Below are 26207 nucleotides of genomic sequence, written 5' to 3' on the forward strand. Positions count from 1 at the left end.
GAGAGAGAGACAGCGAAAGAGGGAACACAAGCAGGGGGAGTGGGAGAGGGAGAAGCAGGCTTCCCGCGGAGCGGGGAGCCCGATGCGGGACTCGATTCCAGGACCCTGGGATCATGACCTGAGCCGAAGGCAGTCGCTTAACCAACTGAGCCACCCAAAAGTCCACCTAATTTTGATAAAATATTCCTCAGTTGTAACTAAAATAGTTATGAACTCAAAAAGAGTAATATGGACATTACAAAATGTAAACACAATAAAGTAAAAAAAAAAAAAACTCCTATTCTTCTCGCATAAGGATGGGGAAGAAATGTGAGGGGAGCGGAAGAGGATGGGACTGAAAAGAGGTGAAAGGAAAGGCTGGAAAAGCCAGGCAGGAGGGCTTCTAAAGTGTGGTTAGCGTAACACTATGTAACTGTTAAAAATGTTGAAAGTGAGGCCATTCTTAAAGACACGCGTCCCTTTAAAAGGGAAAGTGGGTGTTCAAAGCAATTCATATTTTGCCCAAGAAGGGCTGTTTCTCCCTGGATTCTCTCCAGTCAGAGCCTTCTAGCAGACAAACATTTTAATCATGGACCCTTTCTCCCCAGGAAAATGTACTCCCCACCAAGATACATGATGTTTTAAGTTGAACGGACCCACGGAGGCCCATCCCTGAGCTTTCTGGGCTCCGTGGATCCCAGGTTAGACAGGCGTCCAATTCAAGAGTGGGCCTAGCAGCTTCAAAGGTAGCTGTGTTCCCAGTTCCACCGCGCAGGAAGACCACGCCTCGAAATGTTTTGCAACCTCGTCCGTTTCAGATTTTTAGGGGTCTTGGAGAAACCGGCCTCACCGAGGATTCCGCCCCGTCTGACCGCTCCCATTTTTAAACACAGACTCGTGTGTGGGAGAGGCCATTATTTTTACGGGATCTCTGTGCCTCTGGAGCAGCTAGGGACGGGCAGACTCGCTTCACCGCAGAACCAGCTCCATCCTTAATCCGCCCTCAGCTCCGCCCTCAGACCGCCCCTGCCCACCCTCCCCGCCCCCGCTCCCGCTCCACCCCTTGGTTCTGAGCGCGGCTCGGCCGCTACCCACGGCCCTGTTTCCACCCGCCCATCTCGTGGCCCCGCCCCGGGATCCCTGGCCCCACCTTCTCCCGAGGAGCCCAATGAGCGTCCCCGCGCTCCCCCCAGTACCCTCCCCGTAGGCAGGAGGCCCCGCCCCATGGGCCGATTTAACCAATGGGCGTCCCACGGCCCCGCGGCCCCGCCTCACCCTCAGGTCCCTCCCCTGGCGCCCGGCCCTCCTTCCCCCCCAAGTCCCCCCACACACACCCCCGGGCCTTGCGGTGGCCGCGCCTCCTCCGCCCGCGCGGAGCCAGGTGCCGCCCCCTCCGCCGGTCCCTCCCCCGGCGGCCTGGCGCCTCCCTCCCTCCCCGCCGCGGTGACTCACGGAGCGGGAGGCGGAGGCTCTGGCGGCCGCTCCCGCTGCTACTGCTGCTGCCGCCGCCACCACAGCCGCCGCCGTCGCCGCCGCCACTGCTGCTGCTGCCGCCGCCGCCGCGGCTGCTCGGGCTGAGCGCGCCCCGGAACAGGCCGCCGCGCGCCGTGCGCGGACCCGCAGCCCCCGCCGGCCCGGCCGGGTCGGGCGGCCCAGGTAAGCGCCGAGGCCGGCCCCGCGCCCACAGCGCCGCGCCGGGGCTCGGGGGAGCCGCCGGCCCTTTGTCTCCCGGGGAGGGGCCGCGGAGGGCGCCCCTGACCCCTCTCGGACCCGCTGGCTGGCCCCCGGCGCGGCGCCCTGGTCTGGGCCCGGCCTCCTCGCCCCGCCTGGTCGCCGCCGCCTCCCGCCGCTCGCCGCCCGCGACCCCGCCGCAGACCACCCTCCAGCCGTCCTCACCTTCGCCCCGGGGTCGCCTCCACAGGTGTCCGAGCCACCCACTCTGTGGTTCACCCCACCGCGTCGGCGCGGTTGTCACCGTCTGTCAGCACTCCAGGTCCCGTGCCCTCCTGACCGTCCCCTCACTTGCTCCCCACGCTCAGCATCCCGACCCTCTGTATAGAGCCCCTCCATATTTCCCCAAAATAAATGCTGCTAAGGTCTGGCCGCTGGGCCGCCCTTCCTCTCTCTCTCGTGTGATTGAACTGTCGCTTCCCCATTCCACCTCTCCTGGTGAGTGTTCCTGGATGGTGCACATTGCAGGCACATGTTTCACCTGTATGGCGGGTGTGCATTCGTGAGCCTGCAAAATGAACCACTGGGAGCCCCAAACTGCACTTGTCATCTCCTTTTCATCACCCCCACCCAACCACCTTCCTCATTCTTGAACCTGGTAACCGAGGCACATAGATTGGTCTGGACACCCAACCTCTGTTAGGCCCCCCATGCCTCCCTCTCTCTTGTGTGCTGAACTTGTCTGAGCAGTACCTGCTGTCAGGTTAGCCCCTGGGAAGGCGGAGGAGGCTTGCCTTGGCAGCAAATCAAGAGTTTTATGAATAATGAGATGTGTGGCTTGCAGCACCTCCTATCTGAGAATCTAAGTAGGCTGTAGCTGTTAATTATTTTGTCTCCTGTCACTCAAAGAACTTAGGGAAGTGTGCCTGGCCGGCTGCTGGGTAAATTGAGGCACGGGGTGTGTCAGTATTGGACCTGCAGGCAAGTCAGAGTTTGTTCTGAGATTTTCTTCCCAAGTGCCTTGGCTCTTAGCTCCCTGCTGCAACAACTGGGTTTTTGTTCCTGGTTTTGGGTAAACTGAGGCACGGGGTGTGTCAGTACGGGACCTGGAGGCAAGTCAGAGTTTGTCCTGAGGTTTTGTTCCCAAGTGCCTTGGATCTTAGCTCCCTTCTGCAACTACTGGGTTTTTGTTCCTGGTTTTGGGTAAACTGAGGCACAGGGTGTGTCAGTATGGGACCTGGAGGGAAGTCAGAGTTTGTCCTGAGGTTTTGTTCCCAAGTGCCTTGGATCTTAGGTCCCTTCTGCGACTGCTGGGCTCTTGTTCCTGGCTCTAGACCCTAAGTGATACTCATCTTTTGGGCCATTAAAAAATGTCCAGAGATACCAGTTTCCTCTGATTTAAAGTAGGACTTTGAATCATAAAAAAGGTGCTAGCTGTTAAATGTCAGTGTGTCATTCATGGTTTTCTGGTGGAGTTAGTGGGCTTTGTAAATACAAGTTGCCTCTATAAGTTGGAGACTCATCCATAAGTGGTGAGTGCTCACTATGTGACATGCACCATACTGAGCACTGGGGCTCCAGGGGTGAAAACAGACCCAGCCCCTGCCCTCCCGAAGCGGACACTCTAAAGAGGAGGGAGTAAACAAATAAGCAGACAAAGTAATTTTAGTGGCGTTAAGTGCTATGAAGAACCAGTTTGGATCGTATTCCAAGTGCAGTTAGAAGCTGTTAGAGGATTTTAAGCAGAGGTGATAAGATCTAAGCTTTCAAGGATCCGTTCTGGCTGTTGTATAGAGACTGGATTGTAAGGCGCAAAGGTAGAAGCAGGGATACCAGTTGGGAGATAGACGAATGCAGCTTCTGGGCAAGAAATGGTGGTGGCCTGGGGGACCAGGCTGGTGGTACTAAAAGTGAAGTGAAAAGCAAAACTTCAGGAAACACCGACTCAGATTTATACGTCTAGCAGATAATTTCTATGTCATACTCAGGTTTAGTTCAGCTAACCTTGCTCAACCCCATATTGTGAGCCAGGTACTGTGCTAGACTGTAGGGATATAGACAAGAACAAGGTGAATAGGGAGTGGGCCCCCCGTTATAACGATGTGCTCACGGAAGGGTCACCCCCTCCTTGATGGAAGAGGGTTTGTGGGTTAAAAAACCAGTTAAAGGTGGAGGAGCGCAGAACACACTGGGCTTCGTTCCCATATCTGGCTGCATTATTGGAATGAGAGTATTTTTATTGCCCTGCCGATGCTGTAAGATGTTGCTCAAAGAAATTGGGACTGTTCTCATGGTAGATGAGACGACCAGTCAGTGGCCATGCACTTGAACTATTAACCAGAATAAAACTTGATCTCTGTGCTACTCCCAAACTGTGCTATCAGAACATGTGAGAGGCAGAGGACCTTGGGGGTTGTGTAGGCCAGCCCCCTCTTTTCTGGCTGGGGACCTGTGGCCCCTAGAGGCTACGTAACTCCTGAAATCCCATAGCAGTTTGTACATTTTTTAGTGGCACCTGCCAATTTCGACCTCTGTTTCAGCTTCAAGTGTACCTGCATGACTCTCGGCTTTCTGAGGCTAGGGTCTCTGGTGGATTCATCTTTGCATTGCTCCCAACGTCAAGCTCAGTGTCCTGCACAGAAAATAAACTCATCAAATATTAGTTGACTTGTCTGGGTGTCTCAGCACCTAGAACTAGAAGCCAGGAATCCTGGCCCCGTCCCTGTCTTGTCATCAGACCACACCTCCCTGCAGATCCCTCCTCATGCAGGGCACAGTACAGTGGTAAAGCCAGCCGTCTCCACCTCACTGAGCTCACAGAACAGGGCAGCCCCTCCTCAATGGATCTGCTCTCTCTGCAGCCCTGCCTACAGAGAACAGCTGTGGGCGCCGCTGACCGAGTCCTTATTCAACACTCAGCAAAGCGGAAGTGTAGCTCTGAATCAGAGCATGGACTTTGTGCCAGGACTATCTGGGTTTGGATCTTGGTTTCTGCCATTATAAGCTACGTGACCTTCAGCAAGTAACTTAACCTCCCGGTGCCTCAGTTTCCCCATCTGTAAAATACTAATCCTTCAGGGAGTGGTTGGGAGGCTTAAATTAGGTCATACCCATCAGATGCTTAGAACAGCACCAAACACTTAGTATGTGGTTGGTTGAAGTAGTGGTTATCATTCCACTGTTATTTATCTGTTTCTTATTTGCCACCAGAAGCTCTTTGAGGGCAGAGATTTTGTCTTTTTTTTTTTTTTTTTTTTTTTGGTCTACTGTTGTAGTCCAGTGTCTAAACTTTGTAGGCACTCAGTAAATATTTGTTAAATTGAATGACGTACTGAACACCTACTTTATGCCAGACCCCGTGGTAGGTGCTGGGGGTGTATAGCCAAGAACAAGGTCACCAGGATCCGTGGTCTAATGTAGATTATACTCTGGTGGGAGAGACAAACAGTACATAGGTAAACAAAGTAATGCAGGGTGGTGAAAAGAGATATGGGGAGAATAAAGCCGGGCACTAAGACGGAGATGACTGGGATAGGGGTTGGGATCAGAACTCTAGCTCGCTCTCAGAGGGCGACTTTGAACGGGGACCCGGCTGATGGGCACAGAGGACAGCCGGAGCCCTAAGTCCGGTGGGGCTGGAGTGTGGTAACCGAGGAGATGACAGGGGGCTGGATCTGTGGCCGTGGTGAGGAATTTGGATCTTACTCATCAATTCTGAACAGTGGGAACTCACTGCATGGGAACTTTTCCTTGAGGGTCCATGCTAGGAGAAAGAGCAGGATGCTAGGAAGAGCAGTGAGCGGCTTCTCCTTGTCCTGGGAAAGCTTCTGGAGGCCAGCAGGCCAGCAGTGTTGACTTTATTCCCATCAGGTTCCTCTTTTCTCTGGCCTAGGTGCCCAGGAGATACAGGAGCCATCAGCTAGGCTAACAAAGGCCCAGGTGTGCGTGCGTGTGTGTGTGTTTATGTCCTGCAGATTCCTTTGAGCCTTCTTCCTCACACCTCCCCCCCGCTCCGCCAAGAATGAGGATAATCAGTTTCTTGAGTTGAACGAATGAACATTGCCTGTTCTTAGCATCTTGCCTTATACCGTGGCGTGTCGTATGTTCTCTGCTCTTCTCTGTATGAGTTAAAGCTTCTTTTTTTTTTTTAATTAAATACCTCTCCCACCTTTTTTTTTTTTAAGATTTTATTTATTTAGAGAGAGAGCACAAGCAGGGGTAGCAGCATGCAGAGGGAGAGGGAGAAGCAGGGTCTCCGATGAGCAGGGAGCCCAATACAGGGCTTGATCCCAGGACCCCGAGATTGTGACCTGAGCCAAAGGCAGATGCCTAAACTGACTGAGCCACCCAGGCGCCCCGAGTTAAAGCTTCTTATCTTGGCAGTGACACTGAAATAACGGAGTTTTGCTGTTGGTCTTCATGTGTGCATCAGGGATGTCCACACACATGTATGTCACAGCATCTTTGTTGAGATTGACTGGGTAGCTGTCTCCCTCCAGCCCACCACCACTTCTCTTCCAGGCCCCTGTTCAGTATCACCTGGCCCTCTATAGAGAGTCTGGCCACACCTGTCACCCATGAACACCTCCTGTTTGAGCAGGAACACAGTGGTACCTAGAAGGCATTGGCTGTCTTGTCTTTGGTCTGGGCTGAGAGCAGTTGGGAAGCTCAGCAGAGCACTCAGAGAAATGGCATTTAGAACCCAGGGGTTCGGTTGGCCAGGAATCCAGAGTTGGCCTCGTTAGATGGGGTGCTGTTGGCCGGCTTCTCATTCAGGCATCCCCCTTGTCACTTGGTGTTCATGATGCCACTTGCTCTGCTAACCTTGAGGGGCCAACACAAGTCAGTGGGAATCTAAACTTGGTGTTGGCAAGTCACTTTCAGGCTCCTGGGACATTTCATTGGCAGAATCCAAAATGCCTGTTAGTCATATGTCATCTGCAGCCTTGTAAAAACTAAGCCCAGGGTGGGTGCAACCCTTTTTTCTTTTTTCTTTTTTTTTTTTTTTAAAGATTTTATTCATTTATTTGACAGAGAGATAGAGAGCACAAGTAGGCAGAGTGGCAGGCAGAGGGAGAGGGAGAAGCAGGCTCCCTGCTGAGCAGGGAGCCAGACATGGGGCTCGATCCCAGGACCCTGGGATCATGACCTGAGCCAAAGGCAGCCGCTTAACCGACTGAGCCACCCAGGCACCCCGCAACCCTTTTTTCAAGTAATTTTTTTTTCAATGAGAGTGATGTGTGCTCATTGAGAAAATGAATGAAAATGGCATTTTATATACATTGTCTCATTTAATTCTCACCCTGGTTTTGGAGATCGCACCATTAGTTCCATTTTACATATTCAGATGCTGAGGCCCGCAAAGGTTAAGTAATTTGTTAGAGATCAAGCTAGTCAGGAACAGAGTCAGGATTCAAACCCAGGCAGTATGTCTCCTGGTCACGAGCTCAGAGCCCCATGTTAGATACTGCTTCTCGGCAGAAACAGTAGAGAAGAGAAAAATCTCTTAAGCCCAGCGTGGGTGACACTGTTCGGGTGGCCAGAGTTAGCTGACTGGCTGCTGCAAAGGGTTTGAATCCTATACCCTTTCCCTGTCTCATCTGACCTTGGGCAAGCTAATTAACCTCCCTTTACCTTACTTTCCCCAACTGTAAATGGGGATAATGATACTTGTACCTTCAGAGCTCCCAGGGGCATTGTGATGTTTGAGCCAAAGTACTTTTGAACTTCTTTTATGAAAGGGCGCTGAGCACCAATTGCTGTTATAACTCGGGTATTAAAGACCCATTATGCCCTGATCCTCCATGAAGCCTTGTTAAAAGGGAAAGACAACAGTCCCCAGAGGGAGAGGTGTCCTTGCGTGGTGGACACAACTGGACCAAAGCATTGTTTTCCTCCTTCCGAAGTTTCGTAAGGATTGAGGATCATGACTGTTTCTCCATTTTTCCTGGTTGTGTTGTAGTGTACAAGTTTCTGTAAGCAGGTCTGCATGCCTCCTAACATGATTGAGGACTACTGATGGCAAGGCAGAGAAGGGAGATAAAGGGCTTGGTTTCTAATCCTGGCTATGATGTCTTTATAAGATAAGCCAAGAACACAGAGATACCAAGAAGTGACGGCCGTCTTCCATTCGTCCTTCTTCCTACCCCCCTTCCTTCTAATGATTCACTGATTCAATTAATAAATATTTACAGAACTTTTATTACGATCTGGGCTCCATGGTAGGCACTGGGAATATTGTGATGAGCAGAGTAAAAATAGTTCTTCCCCATGCAAAGCTTATAGTCTAGGGCCAAGAGGCTTATTATCTAGATGGAGTCATGTGAATAAAGAAAGAATGTGTTGGTGAATGTTTTGAACTCTCAGGGAAGAGTGAGGATATAATTTCCAGGTGTACACGTTGGCTCCCCTGGGTACCTGCCCTAGGTGGGCCTTGAGGTGGAGGACTGTGTTTGGCTTCCCAGAAGAGCAAGGGGAGAGTTAATAGATTAGAGCCCTTTTATGTCATGCTTAACAAAAGGTGCACTTGGTGTGGACAGTAAGAACTCATTTCCACTGAAAGCCTCAACCCTTTGTTACTTGAGTTCAAGTCAGGAAGGAATGATCATAGGCTCTTCCCAATTTTTTGTTGTTGTTGTTGAATTTATGCCACCAGTCTGGTGCCTTTCTTTATGCCTTGTCTCTCCTGCCTGTCAGGTCTCCCTCTGCCAACTCTGGAAAGCAGGTATATGGCAGTGGGCGGGCTGTGGGGCTAGCGGCTTGGTGCTCTCCGGTAGGCCCACGGGGTTCCCGAGGGAACTGGTGCCTGTCGACACCTGTGTGGGGTCAATTTATACACAGTGGGGTGGGAGGATTATTTCTTCCCCAAGTCTTCCCAGCATCAGGCCTCAGGATCCCTTCAAAGAGTGAGGTCAGGGAGGCCCAGCAGGTCATGGGAAAGCACACAGCGTTCTTCCTCTGTCCGTCCAGCAGGGCAGGGGTGGAGAGGGCAAAGGGCTGGCAGAGGCATCTGCCCATATTCAGAGTGAGAGGAAGACCCAGCACAGCATACTCCTGGGTGATGTTACTTTCACCCGGCCCCTGACATGTCACTGCCTTCCTGGGGCTAGTCAGCTGCCCCTTCTGCCTGGGGGCTCATCACCATTTGCTGCCAGATCAGGAGGAAATGGCCGGCCCAGCAAGAAGGCCAGGTCACTCAGTGTCCCTGGACTTCTTTAAGTGTGGCTGGAGCCCACAGTGACGCTGGTTCAGCCGGGAGAATGTGACCCACTTCCATGTCCTCTCCCACGTGGAGAGCTGGGTGGGAGGCTTTTGGAGACCAGCTCCAATTAAGGTTTTTTTCAGACCCGAGTATCTCCTGAGTATCCTATGCCACCCACATGTTTCCTGCTGCTGGAATCCTGTGGTCCGTGCCCCTGAGCTGAACAACAGCTCCAAGACAGATGAAGTTACCGCCTCATCATCCCGCAGTCCTGGGTTCTGCAAGCGAGGCTTCCTGTGGGAATCAGGATCCCTGTGGGTTCAAACACCTTTCCTGATGTGGGCCCCACCCTTGTTCTTCCTGCTAAATCACCAGGCAAACCAGAGGCCCGGTTTCCAAGGACATGGGTTAGCCTTGGCAGCCCCCCTACCCAGACCAAGGCTCACAGGCCCCCACAGGCAGGCAGCCCTGGCTTCCCACAGACCCCTTCTGACCCTCGCCTCTCACAGAATGTTCTTCTGCTGCAGGAATATGAACTGAAACGTGTTTCGGACCTTCCAGGTTTCTTCCATTCTCTTCAGGTAGAGAACATTTGGATGATTTTCTCTTTGTGATTTTGTTTCTTCTGTGGGGATGGGGGGGTGGGTGGAAGAAGGCTGATTTATAGCCATGAAGATGTGAAAACTACCAAGATGATTTGGGGGTTTTAAGCAGGTAAAAGTGGTAGTTCTGAGCCCCGGAATGATCCAATCGTATTTACAAAGGTGGGAGCAAAAGGTGGTAGGGCAACTGCCAAGGTCAGCTCGGGTAAGCCATGATCTCAGACCATGTGCTCAGCTTCCCGACTGAGACAGAAACTGTGTCATCTCCCCCTCACCCCTGCCCCCCACCCATGTCTGTCCCCACTGTTGCCACTGCCTGGTGGCTTCTCAAGGCACACGGCATTTCTCTGGCCGATCGCTGGAGTTGGAGGAAGATGGGGTGCCGGTGATTTTTAGGAGGACATGGTGGGGCCTACAAGCCCGCAGGTTGGCTGTGGGGGCGTCTCTCCAGGGCCCTGGCTCTGCTTTCCTGCACAGAGCAGCCTTCTGGAGCTTACGGGAGAGTGGAGTTGGCCAGGACAAGTACAGAGTCCTTCTGCACCCCCCAGGGTGAAGCTGCAGCTCTGCCCGAGAGGCTGTGTGCCCCGTTTGCCGCAGCTGTTGGCTGCCCACGTTCTGTCTCGTAGGGAGAGAAGAGGTTTGTTAGGCCTGAGAGCCACAGAGAGAGGAGCTTTAATGCCCCCCACTAAGCACTTCCTGGGCCGGCAGGACCACCCAGAGGAAGAGCTCTCTCTTATTCTTGTCTTCTGACCCCATCCCCCTTCCTTTAAAAAATAGCATTCATTTCTTTTGGCCTGGGTCATCGAGACATAGTATAGAATTCAAAAGGCCATATAGTCTTCCTTCCTGGCTTCCCAGCCCCAAAAGAGACCGCTGTCAGCCAGTGTCCTGTGTGTCTTAACCAGAGACATTCTACATGTGTGCACATGCTTCGTGCACAAGCGTGATCACACACACATGCTTGACATGCACTGTTTGTTTTCACACCTGTCATACACAGTGTTCTGCATCTTGTTTTTTTCACCTCACAATAAGTACTGGAACTCATTCTTTTTTTTTTTTATTAAAGATTTTATTCATTTATTTGAGAAAGAGAGAAGAGAGAATGAGAGACAGAGAGCACGAGAGGGAAGAGGGAGAAGCAGACTCCTTGCTGAACAGGGAGCCCAATGCGGGACTCGATCCCGGGACTCCAGGATCATGACCTGAGCCGAAGGCAGTGGCTTAACCAACTGAGCCACCCAGGCGCCCTGGAACTCATTCTATACCAACACCGTCATCGTTGTCATCATTCAGCTCATACCTCTTGAGCACTTCTTGTGTGCTGGGTATTGCTTTCTTTTCTTTTCTTTTTTTTTTTTAAATAGACTCCATGCCCTGTGTGGGGCTTGAACTCGTGACCCTGAGATCAGATGCCCCCTGTGTGCTGGGTATTGTTAAAAGTGCTTTACTTATATTACTCATTTACTCACAAAAATCCTGTGAACTAAATACTGTTACTGTCTGCAGTTTGCAGATGAGTAAACTGAGGCGTGGAGAAGTCAAGTTACATCTAAGGTCATTTAGAACTCTGACTCATTTTCATGGTTCTATGGCATTCTTTGATTGGTTGTATTTTATTTTATTTTTTTTAAAGATTTTTTATTTATTTGACAAAGAGAGAGCACAAGCGGTGGGGGGCAGGAGAGGGAGAAGCAGGCTCCCCACTGAGCAGGGAGCCCGATGCGGGGCTCCATCCCAGGACCCTGGGATCATGACCTGAGCCGAAGGCAGACGCTTAACGACTGAGCCACCCAGGCGCCCTGATTGGTTGTATTTTAATTTCTTAAACCCGGTCCCCCATTGGTGAACTTTTAAGTTTTCTGTCTTTTGTTACTATTAACAAGGAATATTCTTATACACATTTTTGTGCACTTAAGGGTATCTATAGGATAAATTCTAGCTGAATTGCTAGAGCAAAGGGTGCATCTGTTTAGATTTGCAGTATTGTCAACTCATTCTCATGGAGATGGTAACATTTTATATGCCCATTAAAACTGTATATGCCCATTAAAACTGTACACGAATACCTATTTCCCCCAACCCTTGGCAGAAGTTGTCAAACTTTTTTTTTTTAAGATTTTATTTATTTATTTGACAGAGAGAGTACAGGCAGGGGGAGCAGCAGGGAGAGAGAGAAGCAGGCTCTCGCAGGGAGCCCAACGCGGGACTCGATCCCAGGACCCCGGGATCATGACCTGAGCCGAAGGCAGATGCTTAACCAACTGAGCCACCCAGGCACCCCAGTTGTCAAACTGTTTAATTGTTGCTAATCTGATAGGTTAGAAATGGTATATCATTATCATTTTAATTTGCATTTTCCTTATGAAGAAATAAAGGAATTTTTCATTTCATAGCTTCAAGAGCCATTTATGAGCAATGTGTTACACTGTTTGCTTGTTTTTTTCTTGAGCTGGCAGTCTTTTCTTATTGATCAACAGGTGTCCTTTATATATTAAGAAAGTTTGTCTTGTGGTACCTGGGTGGCTCACTTGTTCAGCAGTTACCTTTGGCTCAGGTCATGATCCTGGGGTCCTGGGATCGAGCCCTCATCGGGCTCCCTGCTCAGTGGGGAGCCTGCTTCTCCCTCTCCCACTCCCCGGCTGTGGGCGCTGTCTCTGTCAAATAAATAAATAAAATCTAAAAAAAAAAAAAAAAAGTTTGTCCTATGGCTGTGATATACATTACACATAGCTCAACAATTTGTCATTATTCTTTTGATTATATATTTCTTTCCATGCATAGAGTTTTGATTTTATGTGATCAGATTTTAAAATCTTTTATAATGTTCAGGTTTCATTTCATACTATTTTCTTTTTTTTTTTTTTAAGATTTTATTTATTTGAGAGAGAGAGACATAGCAAGAGAGGGAACACAAGCAGGGGTAGTGGGAGAGGGAGAAGCAGACCTCCTGCCGAGCAGGGAGCCCGATGTGGGGCTCGATTCCAGGACCCTGAGATCATGACCTGAGCCAAAGGCGGACGCTTAACGGCTAAGCCACCCAGGTGCCCCCATACTATTTTCTTGTCTCACTGTTTTCCTGCATTTTCATGCAATATAGCTACTCTCTATTTTAGATATTTAAAACTTTGTTCCACAGCCAATGAATCAAACCCAGCATCACCAGAGATGGGATGAACCAGGATTGGGTGCCTCCAGTGGGGTGTTGGCAACAGCTGTGATAGCTTCTTGCCAAACAGTTAGTCTTATTCTTAATTCTAGGGAACAGTTAGGCAAATCTAGGTTGTGGGATGTCCTAAAGACTACGTTCCTGGACTCTAAAAAATGTTCATGTCGTGATAGACAAAGAAAAGCTGGTGAACCATTCCAGGCTAAGGGAGGTGAAAGAGCATGGGGATTGAATGCACTTGAGATCCTCCATTGGATCCTGGATTGAAAACCAGTGATGGCCAGAGTGCCTGGCCTCAGTGGAGTGTGTGACTCTTGATCTCATGGTCATGAATTCAAGCTGCATGCTGGGTATCAGGATTACTTAAAAATAAAATCTTAAGGGGCGCCTGGGTGGCTCAGTTGTTAAGCGTCTGCCTTCGGCTCAGGTTGGGATTGAGCCCCGCATCAGGCTCCCTGCTCAGCAGGAGGCCTGCTTCTCCCTCTCCCACTCCCCCTTGCTTGTGTTCCCTCTCTTGCTGTGTCTCTCTCTGTCAAATAAATAAATAAAATCTTTTAAAAATAAATAAATAAATAAATAAATAAAATCTTAAAAAAAATTAAAGAAAACCAGTGACGGTCACACAGCAGGGCTTGGAACCTGGGACATGGGTGTGCATCACAGAATACTACTGGGTCAATGTGAAATTCCTTGGGGGTGCACATAGTGTCCTGATTCTATGTGGGAGGATGGCCTTAGGAGACAGCGGTGAGACATTTAGCAAAGTATTGTGACGTCTACAGCTTACTTTCAAATGGCTCAGGAAGAAAAGCAGGGTACACACCCCCGTATGCCCACAACATGGAGAGACATGAGACGAATGTGGCAAAATGTTAGCGAGCGCTGACTCTAGGGGCAGGTATTGGGATGTTCCCTGTACCAGTCTTTCAGCTTTTCCATGGCTTTGACATTTGTCACAATAAAAAGATGAGGAGAAAAAAAAAAACCAACTTTGTTCCATCTGGAATCTATTTTGGTCTGGTTCTCTTGGCTTTGCCTGGCGCACCTGGGTTACCGTCCTGGATTTCTGGCTTCTTTCCCCTTCTCTTACAGCGTGCACAGTGATCTATTTCCCTTTCTCTTAGGAACCTCTTTTTTTGGGGCGCCTGGGTGGCTCAGTTGTTGAGCGTCTGCCTTTGGCTCAGGTCACCGGGGTCCTGGGATCGAGCCCCGCATCAGGCTCCTTGCTCGGCGGGAAGCCTGCTTCTCCCTCTCCCACTCCCCCTGCTTGTCGTTCCTGCTCTTGCTCTCTCTCTCTCTATCAAATAAATAAACAAAATCTTAAAAAAAAAAAAAAAAGGAACCTCTTTTTTGGGAGGGTTATTCTTTTTTTGGAGTTGGAAATTTTTATGACCTCATATCTTTCTGGTAGACTTACGTGCTTTTCTAGAAGCAGGTAAGAACCGGTGCGCATTGGTGCTGGTATTCTTGTTTTGTTCCTATATTGCATTACGTGCTCCAAGTAAATTTGCAAGGAAGTTTAGGTCTCTGAGACCAAAAGCCTCAGGCGGTGAGAATACCCTCAAACTAGTATGTAGTGTCATTAACCTCTCTCTCTGCGAACCTTGATAGAAGCTTTTTCTTCTCAACTGAGAGTTTTTGCAAGAGGTCAGGCTCCACTTGCGTCATGTGGATATGGTAAAAGACTCCTGCGTCTCATTTTATGAAACGTGATGGTCTTGGGTGGGTAGCTGGCCTGTAAAACCAGGAGCCTTTTTGCCAGGGGAGTGGTAACAAGCCAGTTTTGCTGGGAGCTTCTGCTCCCCGTCCGTGGCTTGGTGACTAATGGTTTCGTGGCTTTGGGAATGAAGGATGTCATTACAAACGGATGATGGGGATTTGGCTGCTGAACTGGATTATCTGGGTGTGCCTGGTCTGGGTGTTTATGCCTACACCCATTGGGAATGGGGACAGTTTCTTTCTCAGCCCCCGCTCGGGCCCCAGCAGCCTCCAGTCCATTTCGGTCCACTGTTCTGAGCTTCTCTGGTGGTCGTGGCCCCGAGCAGACCCTCTAGGTGACCCTCTAGGTGACCGTGGCTGGATTCCTGCTGTGTTAGGTGCTGTGTTTTCCCTGACCGTCCCTCACCTCTCCAGGCGCCACCACATTTGTCCTCAGGCTAGAGCTTTGTGGCCCCCATTGGGGAGTTCTCATCTCCATGTCACTCCCCTTCCCCCACCTATCTCAAGCTAATGGAATAAACGCATATGGATTCTGGAGTTGTCTTTGTTTGAAACATTTTTGTTTTTGATTATCAGCTTGTTAAACATTTAGAAACTGAGTCTTCACAGCCTCTTAGGGGGAGGTTTCCTCCTTCCTCAGATTATTTTTTTGTTCAGAGGTAGCTGGAGGGCAAGGAGAGGGGAGGCTACTGCTTGTGTCATAGAGCAGAAGCAGTTATCCAAACAAACTGTGTGGCTAATGGGACGTGTGGGTAGAATGGATCCTTGCAGTTTGTAGCAATGGTATGCGTATGGTTTTGAGGTAAACAAACATACCTATGTTTTATGCAAATTAACGCACACCTATATGTTGAAAGCTTACAGGAGAGAGGAGGCAGTAATCCTAAAACTTCTTCTTCTTTTTTTTTTTTTAAGATTTTTTAAAATTTTATTTATTTGAGAGAGAGAGCGAAAGAGAGAGCAAGCACACAGAGGGAGGGGAGGGGGAAACAGGCTCCCCGCTGAGCAGGGAGTCCCATGCAGGGCTTGATCCCAAGACCCTGGGATCGTGACCTGAGCTGAAGGCAGATGCTCCACCGACTGAGCCACCCAGGTGCCCCCTAAAACTTATTTTCTTAAGGGTCTATATGAAGAATTTTCACCCAGGAGGCCACGCTTCGAGCCTCCCAGCCAGATCCCAAGGATGGTCATCCCCAGAGCTGAGCGGTAAGGACCTGCGGGCTCTGGAGGCCAGGAAGCGGCCAGCCTGCTGCCTCTGGGGGAACTGAGCCCTCTCCCCAGCAGGCGACCCCATTGATTTAATGACCTAATTCTCACAACAGGAAGTTGGAGGCCTTCCTGGCCCTGGGATTCTGAGGGGATGCAGTGAACCCATTCAGGAAGCTTATTTACTTGAACCAATTATAACAGAACTTTAATGGAGGGAAGGGATGGAGGGAGAGCTGAGGCAAAGGAAGAAGAGCTGGAGAGGCCAGTGCAGGGAGGGGCGGGGAGGGCTGGGCCGGTGCCATGCTTGGGCCTGCCATTACGAGGGTGGCATGAACGCGTCCATAGGCTTCTGAGTGAAGGGACCTCATGCAGCTCCTGAGAAATAAATAGCACTGAATAAATAGTCTTTCCCCTTCCTCTTAAAAAAAAAATATTTTAAATTTCTCAATTTAATTAAAAATGTTAAATGGTGACCTGCAAGAATTGACATAGCTGTGGGCTGTGGGGTTGACAGGACTTCCATGGGTTGAGATTACCATTCTTGCCTCCTTCTCTGGAGGTGACACAGGTCTGTGAAACCTCCTGGCCAGGCTCCTTCCCACCAGGCCTGCAGTGGACTTCAGCTCTTTCCCTCAGAACGCTGACCATTGATGCAAAGTGAGTTTTCCCTTGGTGGAGGGGAGCAGGGGCGTCAGCAAACTGGGGGGCATCTCAGATGTCAATCTAGGTTACAAGAGAGAAAAAGGGTCCTTCTGTCATCAACTTGCACGGGGTGGCTTCGGATGCTGCCAGGTGCTCAGCCTGTGGTGAGGGTCATCCAGCCTGATAGACCTCCTGCCCAGGGCCGGGGACAGAGTACGCTTGCACCCATCTGAGAGCAGGAGCTTCCAACCTCCATTCACTTATAAATAGACAGGAGTCTGCTCTGGAGTCTGCATTACCCACTCCCTGGAACCTGCCAGAGGCCGAGGGTCGTGAATCAGACTGAATCAGAGGAAGATCCGGAGCCGGGTTTTGTAGGCGCACTGGTTCCTGACTTCAGGTCTCCGGCTCTGGCTTGGCCGGGTTTCAGGGCTCCAGCTGTTCTCTGGGAAGAAAAAAGAATATTTTAAAATTAGGTCAAAAGATGCTTTTTTCCTTCTGTCCTCATTCCCCTGTTGTGCTGAGAGAACACCACCACCACCTGTGTGTCCCTCGGTCAGAACCACAGCCTCGAAACTTAGCCCGGGATCAGGAGTGTCCCTGTGCAGCTGGGGAAACTTCCTCCGGCCCCTCCACATTCCCTTCCTGTTTGCATTGTTCTCAGCTGAACCGCCCTGAGACGCTGTCACAGCAGGCCTGCCAGGTACTCTTTCTTAGCTGTAAAAAGAGGGGTTTCACCCCAATCAGGACTTGAAGAGACAGCAATATCCGAGTAACTTATTTTTATCAGTCAGGTCAAAATCATAGGAAAAAAAATTTTTTAAGCCAGAAGTGCTAAACAGATGCCTTATATCAATGCAGCCACGTCAACATTATATAGTCCAAACATACAGGCCCCTTCTAGTCCTCGATGTCTCAGATTCCCTGTGGGGACAGCATTGGGGCTGGGGGCTCCTTTGTGGTTCCCAGGTGACTCAGGTTCCCCGAATCTGTTCATTCACATAACAGAGCCCAAGATGTGACTGGCGGCACTGTTCCCTACCCCCCCCCCTCCAGTGTATCAGCTCCCTCTATGAGTGAGAGAAGAATTAGATTTAATGAGATGTGTGGGTTCATTTTAATGTCTCTGAGAATAAGGCTGCCTGGGGCCTGCCTGCAGATAGCTTGCAGCTTGGAGGTGGGAGGAGATATGCAGACACCCCGGAGCGGGGGGGGGGGGGGGGGGGATGTCAGGCGGGGTCTTGAGGCGGGAAATTTGGGCAGGTGTGAACCCAGGGCTCAGGGCAGCCCTGGGAAGGTGTTACAGAGCAGAGAACAGCAAGTAGGAAAGGGCATTCTAGGCCGAGGGGCCTGCAGCTGCTATAAGCCCCAGAGGTGTCGAAGGAGCCCCATGCAGCTGGTAACTCTGAGGTTACCAGAGGTAACTGAGGGATACCACGGGCATCCCAGGGCCCTCGGCAACATCCCTGGCCCCTGCCCACTAGCATCCTCCCCATTACAACGACCAGAAATGTCTCAGACATCGCCAGATGCCCCCGACTGAGCACCCCTGCCGCGCAGGGACGTGGTGGACAGCTGGTCCTACTACCTGCCCCTGCCCAAGGCGGGATGTGGGGCAGGTGCCCTTTCTTCTCGCCTCCTCTCCACAATGCAGGTCCTGGGGAGCCCTCTCTGGGCAAGTCTGTGCCTGTCCTGCAGCCCTTTGTTGTTACTGTTTAAAGATTTATTATTTTGAGGAGAGAGTAGGGGAGGAGCAGAGGGAGCGGGAGAAGGAGAGAATCTCCAGCAGACTCCTCACTGAGCGAGAAGCCCGACACGGGGCTCCATCCCTGGACCCTGAGCCGAAATCAAGTCGCCTCTTAACTGGTTGAGCTGCCCCCCCCGCGCCCCCTAGAGCCCTTTGGTTTATGCTACGTGCCCTCGGGTGCCATGTGCCTGTGGGCCTTGCTCTGAGGGGGAGTCTTATCCTGGAGGCCCTCCCTCCCGATGCTTCCAGGCGCCCCCTTCCCAGCCTAACCACGCTCTTCTGTGTGGCTGCCTTCCCCACGGTTGTCAGGACAGCCGGGCAGGGCGGCCGCGCTCTGCTTGCTGTTGGGTTGTTTTGAATCAGGTCCCATGGATTTGATTTTAATGCCACGAGAACCTTCACCCAAGGGCCTTCATCAGAGCGGTTCACGCCTGGAACAGGATGCGCCGGCCGCATTGCCATGAAGGGCAGGTTATAGCTCTGAGGTGGGGGGTGTTTGGGGGGGTGAAAAGTCCAAGAGTTTGGACTCACTCCTGTGCCCACGAACCTGCAGCTAGAGAGGAGCAGGGCTTATCTGTGTTCAGGCCTCAGAGCTGCTCCCCACTGCAGCAGGGCCTTCAGGTTGGACTACACACAGCTCCTCACATAGACACACACCCACACACCCACCCCAGAGCAAGGGCAGGCCCCTCCTACTGCCTTGCTTGACCATTTCCCAGTGGCTTTTCAATGTTTTCCCGACTTTTCATTTTGATTTCAGATCTGCAGAAAAGTTGAAATAGTAGTGAACTATGACCTTTACCTAGTGTCACCAGTGTTCACCTTTTGCCATAGTTGTTCACGCACCCTCTGTGCACGCTCACACACCCTTAGGCACACACACTTTCTTTTTCCCCCTGAACCACTTGGGAGTAAGTTGCAAGCATTGAGGTGTTTCACCCTTACGTACTCCAGCCCGAATCGCTTAAGGACCAGGGTGTTTTCCAGAGCGCCCAGGATAAAATCACAGTCAACACACACAACATTGATACAATACCATTATCTAATCAATACTCCCCAGTAAACCTTCCCTAATTGCCCAATAACGGCCTTTATGACTCCTTCCCCCTCTCTCTCTCCCCGGATCCCATCAAGGACCATTCACTGTGTTCAGTTGTTATGCTGTATTATCTTATTTTCTGACTGGCAGGTGTTTGGGGCTCTGGCCTTTTTTTTTTTTTTTTTTCTGCAGTGGATTTTTTTTTTTATTTCAGTTAAAATGGCTGACGCTTCTCAACTTCTGAGCCAGGAGGCGCTTGATAGGGTGGAGGGAACTCATGCATTCAAATCCGGGCCCTGTCACTTTTTAGCTCCTTGGCCTTGGGCAGATTACTTAGCATCCCCGAGTCGCAGTTGTGTTATCTATCAAATGGGAATAATTCTTACCTTGCAGGCTTGTTGCAAGGACTAAAATTAAATGAGACAAATGTGATGAAGGTGACTGACAGTGTGCCTGTCCCTTGGAGAACGCTCCAGCAACAGCAGTAATTATCATTGTTCTGCCACGTAGCCTGGCTTCACAGAGCAGGAAGGAGCTTTGGATCAGGTTTGGGAACTTGGGTTGGGGACCTCAGGAGGAGCTCGTTATCTCCAGCTCACCCCGGGAAGAATGATGCCGCGTCCTGCAGACTCCCTGACTCGCCAGAGCTGCCATTAGACCTGTTTTGCTCATGCTGGTGGAACATGGTTCGAGAATGCTGAGCCTGGCTCTGGATTGAGGAGGCTTCAGTGTGGAATTTATTAATTAAGGCAGTTGCTCATGAGGCCCCAGAGTCCAGGAGGTTGCAGCTTAATTACCGAGAGCAGAGCTTGTGGAAATTCTCTCCAGTGCCCTAGTTTTGATGTTGCTGAGGGTCTGAGCTGCCACCTGATACAGAGCCGCAGACCGGGCTCGGGCCCGCCTCCCTCTCCTTGGCCCTAAGTGCTTTCTATCCATTTACACGTATCCCGGATAGCAGTGTTGCATAGTGGTTCAGAACTTGGACAATCTGGGTTTGAATCCTGCCTCAGTGCAGAGTCGGACGGACTGGCCGAGTGATCACTGGGTGATCTCTGCATCTCCACGTCCTCATTTGTTGAACCTTACAAGGATGTTTGCTCTGAGCCTGAATGATTCATGTACCTGAAGGGGTGAGCATAGTACTTGGCCCATAGTTAGAATGTGTGTCAACTATTTCTTTAGAGGAGTTCTCAACCTGGGGTGATTTTGCCTCCCAGGGGACACAATGGCAATGTCTGGAGACATTTTTGGTTGTCACAACCAGGGAGGAGCTGCTCCTGGCATCTAGTGGATAGAGCCCAGGGTTGCTGCTAAATATCCTACGACGCCCAGGACTGTCCTCACAACAAAGAATTCTAAATTCTCCATTGTGCCAAGGTTGGGAAACTCTGCTTTAAAGCACCCCCAGTGATTCAGGGCGGTATGTGGAACGTGGAGGTGGGGTCCTGCCCTCCCCCCCGACCCCATAACTCTTCACCCTTATCATTCCTTTGAGCCAGTTGGGGGCCGATGGGTGAACTGGGAGGGAAAAGGGAGGAAAGGAAGCTGGGTATGTTAAGCCTTTGAATTCTTACTGTTTAGTCTTATTCCCACCCCCCCCATTCTATAACAAAAATATCACTTGCATTGTCTATTATCACCTTGTGATCTTATCATTAGAGTAACTAGTGTTTATTGAGCGTTTGCTGTGTGCCATGTACTACGCCTAGTGCTCTCTCTCTGTTGTCTCATTTTCACAGCCCTGATAGGCAGGTGCCATAATCATCCCCATTCTACAGATAAGGAAACTGAGCCTTATTGATGGGAAGGCTCTAAGCTGTCTGAAATTCAACCCCTGGTCCTTTTCCAAAACTGTTCCACCTGCATCTCTCCCATCTTGGTTGATAGGAGTGCTGCCTTCAGTTGCTCAGCCCGCAGGCCTGGGGGTCCCCACCCCATGTACCTGCCCCCACTGCGTGCCGCGCCCACTGGCCCTCCTGATGTCCCGTCCACTCCTTTTTCCTGGATTCCTACCATGCCCTCCCCCTGCTTCTGCTCTCAGCCCCCCACCTCCTCTCTGTGTCTGAGTCAGGGTGGACCTGCCAACACCCAAGTCAGGCCAGGCTATATACCTCTGCTTGCTGCCCCTTCTTACAGGTCCAGGTCAGGTTTCCCAGAGGCCTCAGTGCCCTGGGCCCCTTGTCCCCGTGCACGTTCCCTTCCTATGGCTTTTCTTGCTCTTCCTCCAGCACACCCCACCCTGGGGGCCTCCGTCCAGCTCTGCTCTGGGCTCCCGCGGCTCACTCCATCCCCCCGTTCCAGGCTTGGCTCAGGAAGGCCCACCCGGCCACCCCACCTTCCTGATCCCCTCCCCCAGCTTGGTTTTTATCCTAGAGCTTGTTGGTCACCTTCTTCCATCCACGCTATATTATTTCCCATTGGTTGATTTTTATTTTGTTTTGTCTGCTCTCCCCTCTCACCAGAGTATGTAGGGATTTTTGACTTTTTTTGCTGATATATCCCAATACGTAGTAGCTGCTGAATACATTTGTTGATTGAATGACTTCCCCACGGCCACCTGGCTGGTAATGGGGTCACCAGGTTGCCACATCTTCACCTTCACGCATGTTGCTCCGTCCTCCCCATCCCATCCAGGGCAGCATCTCCCAGATCTGGCTGCTCACCACGTTTTGACTCTGTCTCCGGAACACTTTGCAGATGTCCACTGTAGGAATGACTTTATCTGAAGGGGTTCTGCCCTACTTGCCAGCCCCCGTGGGCTTCTCCGTGGCCCATGGAGTCCAGCCCTAGCTCTTCAGCCTATCCCCGGGGCCCTTACCAGCAGGCCTCCCATGCTCCTGCCTGCAGCCACCCTGCCAGTCCATGCTCTTACCCACCTGCCAGCATGCCCCCACCCTCCCCTTCACCGTCCCTTCCCTGTCACCCCCCAGCCCAGGCCCTGGCTCCCTCCTGGTCCGGCGGGAGCTTCCCCTCCAGCTCTGCCCCAGAGTCTTCTTCCCGCTGCCGCCACAGTGGTCTTGTGAAGCTCAGACCTTACCTGAGGACCCCCTTTTTCAGCGCCTCTCCTCACCCCTCTCTGAGACCCCTGGGGTCCAGTACCAGCTCACCTTGACACCTCTCACCCAACACCTTCTTCCTCCAGGTTTTCCAAAGACTAAGTCTTCTCTGGATGCCTTCCCGCAGGGCTGGGTCAGGCTCCCAGCTGCGTGTCCTCAGGGCACCTTGCTCTTACCTTTGTGTCTGCACTTACCCCAGTGTCTGTGGGTGCGCATACCTGGGTGTGACTTGCTGGGAGCCCCTCATCATAGGCAGACTACGGCTGTTTTGCTCAGCTGTCCATCTTCGGTGCCTAGCACAGGGCCTGGCATGTAATAGACACTCAGTAATCGTTCAGAGAACATCCCTGTGCCTCCAGTGCCCCTCTCCTTCCTCTCTGCCAGCAAACTCCTATTCATCCTTCAAGACCTAGCTCCAGTTTCCTCTCCCTGGAGCTCCTCCTCCGTGTTCTCGCAGAGCTTTGCACATTCCTTATCCTGCCACTTACTCCCTTGGGCGCAGGCCCTGGCCTTTCCCTGCTGCTCCTGCCACTTACTCCCTTGGGCGCAGGCCCTGGCCTTTCCCTGCTGCTGTGGAGCTGCTCTGGGGGAGGGGGGAGGCACGGCGCGGTCCTCGCATCTGACACTCTGGTGGTGTTTGTGTCTTAGCCCGAGCTCCGTCTTTGGCTCGTCGTTGCTGTTTGTATTGTTTTCCGTTTGCTGTGTGTAGTGTGATTTCCTCAGCATCATGGTCGCTTCCTGGAAGGAGGTGTCACAGCCCCACCTTTGTATCTCCTGTTCCCTGAGCCTGACACAGGGCTGTGTACCCCAAGAAAGGTTTTAGTGAATCCTTCTTGAGTCTGTGTCACGTCTACTTCAGGTTCCAGGGCCCGTGGCAGCTTGAGAGGCACCTTGACATTCTTTTTCTCATTCTGGACCAGCTTTATAATTTGCGGGGCCCCATGCAGGGCCCCTTGTTCAAAAATGATGAAGCGTTTCAAGACTGTGATAGTAGAGCTCTAAACCAAGGATGGGGCCTTCTAGGCCTCAGCTCATGAAGCCTGCCCTGATCTCATTGTATCCAATGAGGGAAGACATGGTAGAGGTCATGATTTCCTTTTTACAGAGGGCAAAATGAAGGGCCCAAAGGGCAGTGACCAACCTCAGGGTGCACAGCTGATCGGCAACAAAGCAGAACTGAAAACGTTCCAGCCCCTGGAGCATGCTTACTGCCTTCCACTGGCTCAGGGGCCCCCAGGACTTTTGAGCCTCAGTTTTCTCTGTAAAATGGGGACATTGAGCTGATCATAAAATGCCAACTAGAACAGCTGGTCGCAAATCCCCGGACAGTCTCATCAGGAACTGTGGCCTTTGGATGCCTTCCCCTTAAAGTCACTAATGCAAAGCTACTCTCTGCTTCTTGGAAGGACCTCAGTCCTGTAGACAGTAGGAGGCTAATTGGCTGTTGTGGTAGTTGAAGAAATTAAAGCCCTCAGAAGTGGGAGAAGCCTGTCTCTTCTCATCTCTTTTTGAAGGAATGTGGGGACTTGGGTGGAAGTTTCCCCAGGGAGCCTTGGTATTTTGGTGCTTTGATATCTAGAGGAATAAAAGAGCAATTAATTGCTAAAGATGCCTGTTCCCGTAGGGGTGGCTGTTCCCGCAGTCTGAAGGTGGAGAGAGTGTCCCCATAGGGGCAGTCTGAGGACAGAGGGAGTGGCGGGGGTGGGTGACAGTTCCTCCATCCGAGGGCCCTTGCTGCTTGAGGAGATACGCAGACCAGAGCCCCGGAGGGTTCGAGCTTCTGAAGTCTCGCTCTCCGGGAAACACATTTTCTTTAGGGGGCCCCCTCACCGCGAGTGAGCATCTTTCTTTGCCGAAAGACAGTGGAAGAGGGGTTTCCCAGCTGTCCTTGGTCCCACATCTCCCGCAGAACAGGTTTCTCAAAGTGTCATCCTCAGACCTCTGTCCTCACAGCAGGGCTGAGAGTTGGGAGTCCGCCGGTTGGAACCGAGATCAGTGCACACAGTGGAGGAGGTGGCTGGGCTGGTGCAGTGGGCACCGCTCCCTGGTGCCCCCCACCTGCCTCCGCCTGTGCTCCTGCCAGAGTAACCTGCACGGGACCTCAACGATGAGGCTATGCGGCAGGGGCAAGAGAGAAGACAGTGTTCTTTGATCCCTGCAAGAGATGTGTTAGGGGCCTGGAGACATGCGGGCAGGCCGGTAGGTTGTAAATGACCTGCAGCTGTGTTCTATGTGCATTGGGGGGGGCGGTTAGTTTATGCTTACATGTCCAGCTACGGTTGTTCACTAGGCATAGGACAGACAGAAACACATGTCTGAGTGCAGAGCAGGTAGAGAACCGTGGTGCCCGTGCCTGGCTCAGGTTCTGTGTGGTGGGTAGGATGCCTTCTTGTGCAGGTGCAGGACTGCGCATCAGCTGCCTGGAGTGACTCACCTCTGGGGCTACGTCTCTGAGGGCAGCTCTCAGCTGGACTTGGTGACTAACCCGAGGCAGGAGGGTGTGCGGTGACCTGCTTCAGCCAGAAGTGACAGGCGAGCGTAGCTGCAGTCAGCACCTGATCCCAGAGGTGTTGGTGCAGGTTCCCGGGGCTGGCCAGACACACAAGTATTTCCGGATCGTGGCAGAGCCTGCTGCCAGGAGCTTCCCGCCAGTGTGGTGGGTCCATCAGCGTGGGGCGTGAGCTCCAGCTTCGACTCCGGCAGCCCCGCGGGTCCTCCCGGCTCCTCCCATGACCCGTGTTCTGTGTTTCCACAGGGCCCCACCTTCCTATTTCTCCCCGGCCACAGCCCGCCCATCACAGTTGAGCAGCTGTTTGCCTGAAGTTAATTTCCAGAGGCAGGTAAGGACCCCAGGGGAAGGACTTCTGGTGGCAGGCCATAGGGTAGTGCTGGGGAGCGGGTCTTGGGTCTGGGCTGCGGGGCTCGAGTGGAAGGGAGCTCCTCTCGCTTCCTTCTTCCACCAAGCCCGCTACTGCTCATTTCTCCTGCCGCTGTGGGCCCTTCTCGTCAGTGCCGTGGCGTGGCTCATTTCTTAAGGCTAAGATGTGTGTAGTCTCTGGATTAATATTTTGTGTCAGTTCTGTGAATCACAGTTATATGATGTTGTTTTACATTGCATACATGTAAATGTACCTTTTTTAATGTGAGCATTTAAAATATATCACAACTTTTTAAAAAAATGGATAGAACAAAAGACAAGTGCTGGGACCCATGGAGCAGAGGTGGATTGTGTGTGTCAAGGATGCTCTGGCTGTCTGGCCCCAGCCTGAGGTGACTCACTGTTTTCCAAGCAGGTGTAAGACCACCCCGGGTATAAATGTAAATTCCAGTTTTATAAATGTGGGTATTCAAACAGCATGAGCTTCAAGTTTATAAATAAGAATGCGCGCAGGTGGCTGTGTTTGCATTCAGGGCCGCTTATGCCTGTCCAGAGGAGGCCGGCTTTCAAAGCTCTTTATCGGAATGGGCCTGATTGCTGCAGGGGACACTCGGTGGTCCAGCTCTGGGGTTCCTCCTGCGCCACGGTTCTTCTAAAGTGACAGCCACTGCTTCAAAGCTGGAGACCGAGTTCTGGGAGAGGCTAGATCCCTGCAGGGCAGGGCAGGAGCATGCTGTCTCACCTGTGGCCTCGGTGTCTCCCACGGAATGCAGTGTGGCCTCTTAGGCCATGGGCCACTTTGTCACTTTGGATCCCTCCTAGTGGTTGGGATCCCCGTCCCAGTCAACCTTCCTCCCACAGAGATGCGGGCTCAGAACCAACAGGAACATAGGGGGTGTGGTAGGGAGTATGTCTGTGTGTACGCATTGAATGTATGTCCCTTGGTTTCCCCTAATTGCATTTGTCCCATTTGCAGATGTAAGTTTCTGGACTCCTCCCCACTTTTTGTGTAACACGTGGCTATCTCCAGCAGCATCTGTAGCCATGGGCCCTGCCCTCACCATTCATTTGGGTAGTTGATGGTTTCCTGTTTCTGTTTTCATTTTCTGGCTCGTCTACATTTTTCCCTAGTTAGCTCCCACAGTGGTAGCAAGGAGAGGGAGCAGGTCTGTCTCTGACTTGGGCCGTTAACACTGAGACATTTTCTCAGGACTTAGAATGGAAATGCCGCCACTGTAGATGATGGGATGTTTCCGGACCAGCTGGGAGACCATAACTGAGAAGCACTGTTACCT

The 26207-nt window shown here is 51.6% G+C and overlaps 1 protein-coding gene across 3 annotated transcripts in view; it reads left to right on the forward strand.

The window, feature by feature from the left end:
• The first annotated feature begins 1414 nt into the window (after positions 1 to 1414).
• CTNNBIP1 (catenin beta interacting protein 1) overlaps positions 1415 to 26207 on the forward strand; it is a 50492-nt gene continuing 25699 nt past the window's right edge. Inside the window, exons 1-3 of one of the 3 annotated variants that reach the window (XM_025855700.2) lie at positions 1535 to 1635; positions 9379 to 9432; positions 24790 to 24874. The gene's annotated coding sequence lies outside the window, so the exon portion shown is untranslated. Of the gene's footprint in view, positions 1636 to 9378; positions 9433 to 24789; positions 24875 to 26207 lie in introns of all 3 variants that reach the window. The other 2 variants (XM_025855699.2, XM_073903376.1) reach the window with 2 other exon arrangements.

The sequence above is a fragment of the Callorhinus ursinus genome, unplaced genomic scaffold, assembly GCF_003265705.2.
Source record: "Callorhinus ursinus isolate GAN/ISIS: 27379988/994484 unplaced genomic scaffold, GSC_fseal_2.0 scaffold18, whole genome shotgun sequence".
NCBI classification, from domain to species: Eukaryota; Metazoa; Chordata; class Mammalia; order Carnivora; family Otariidae; genus Callorhinus; species Callorhinus ursinus.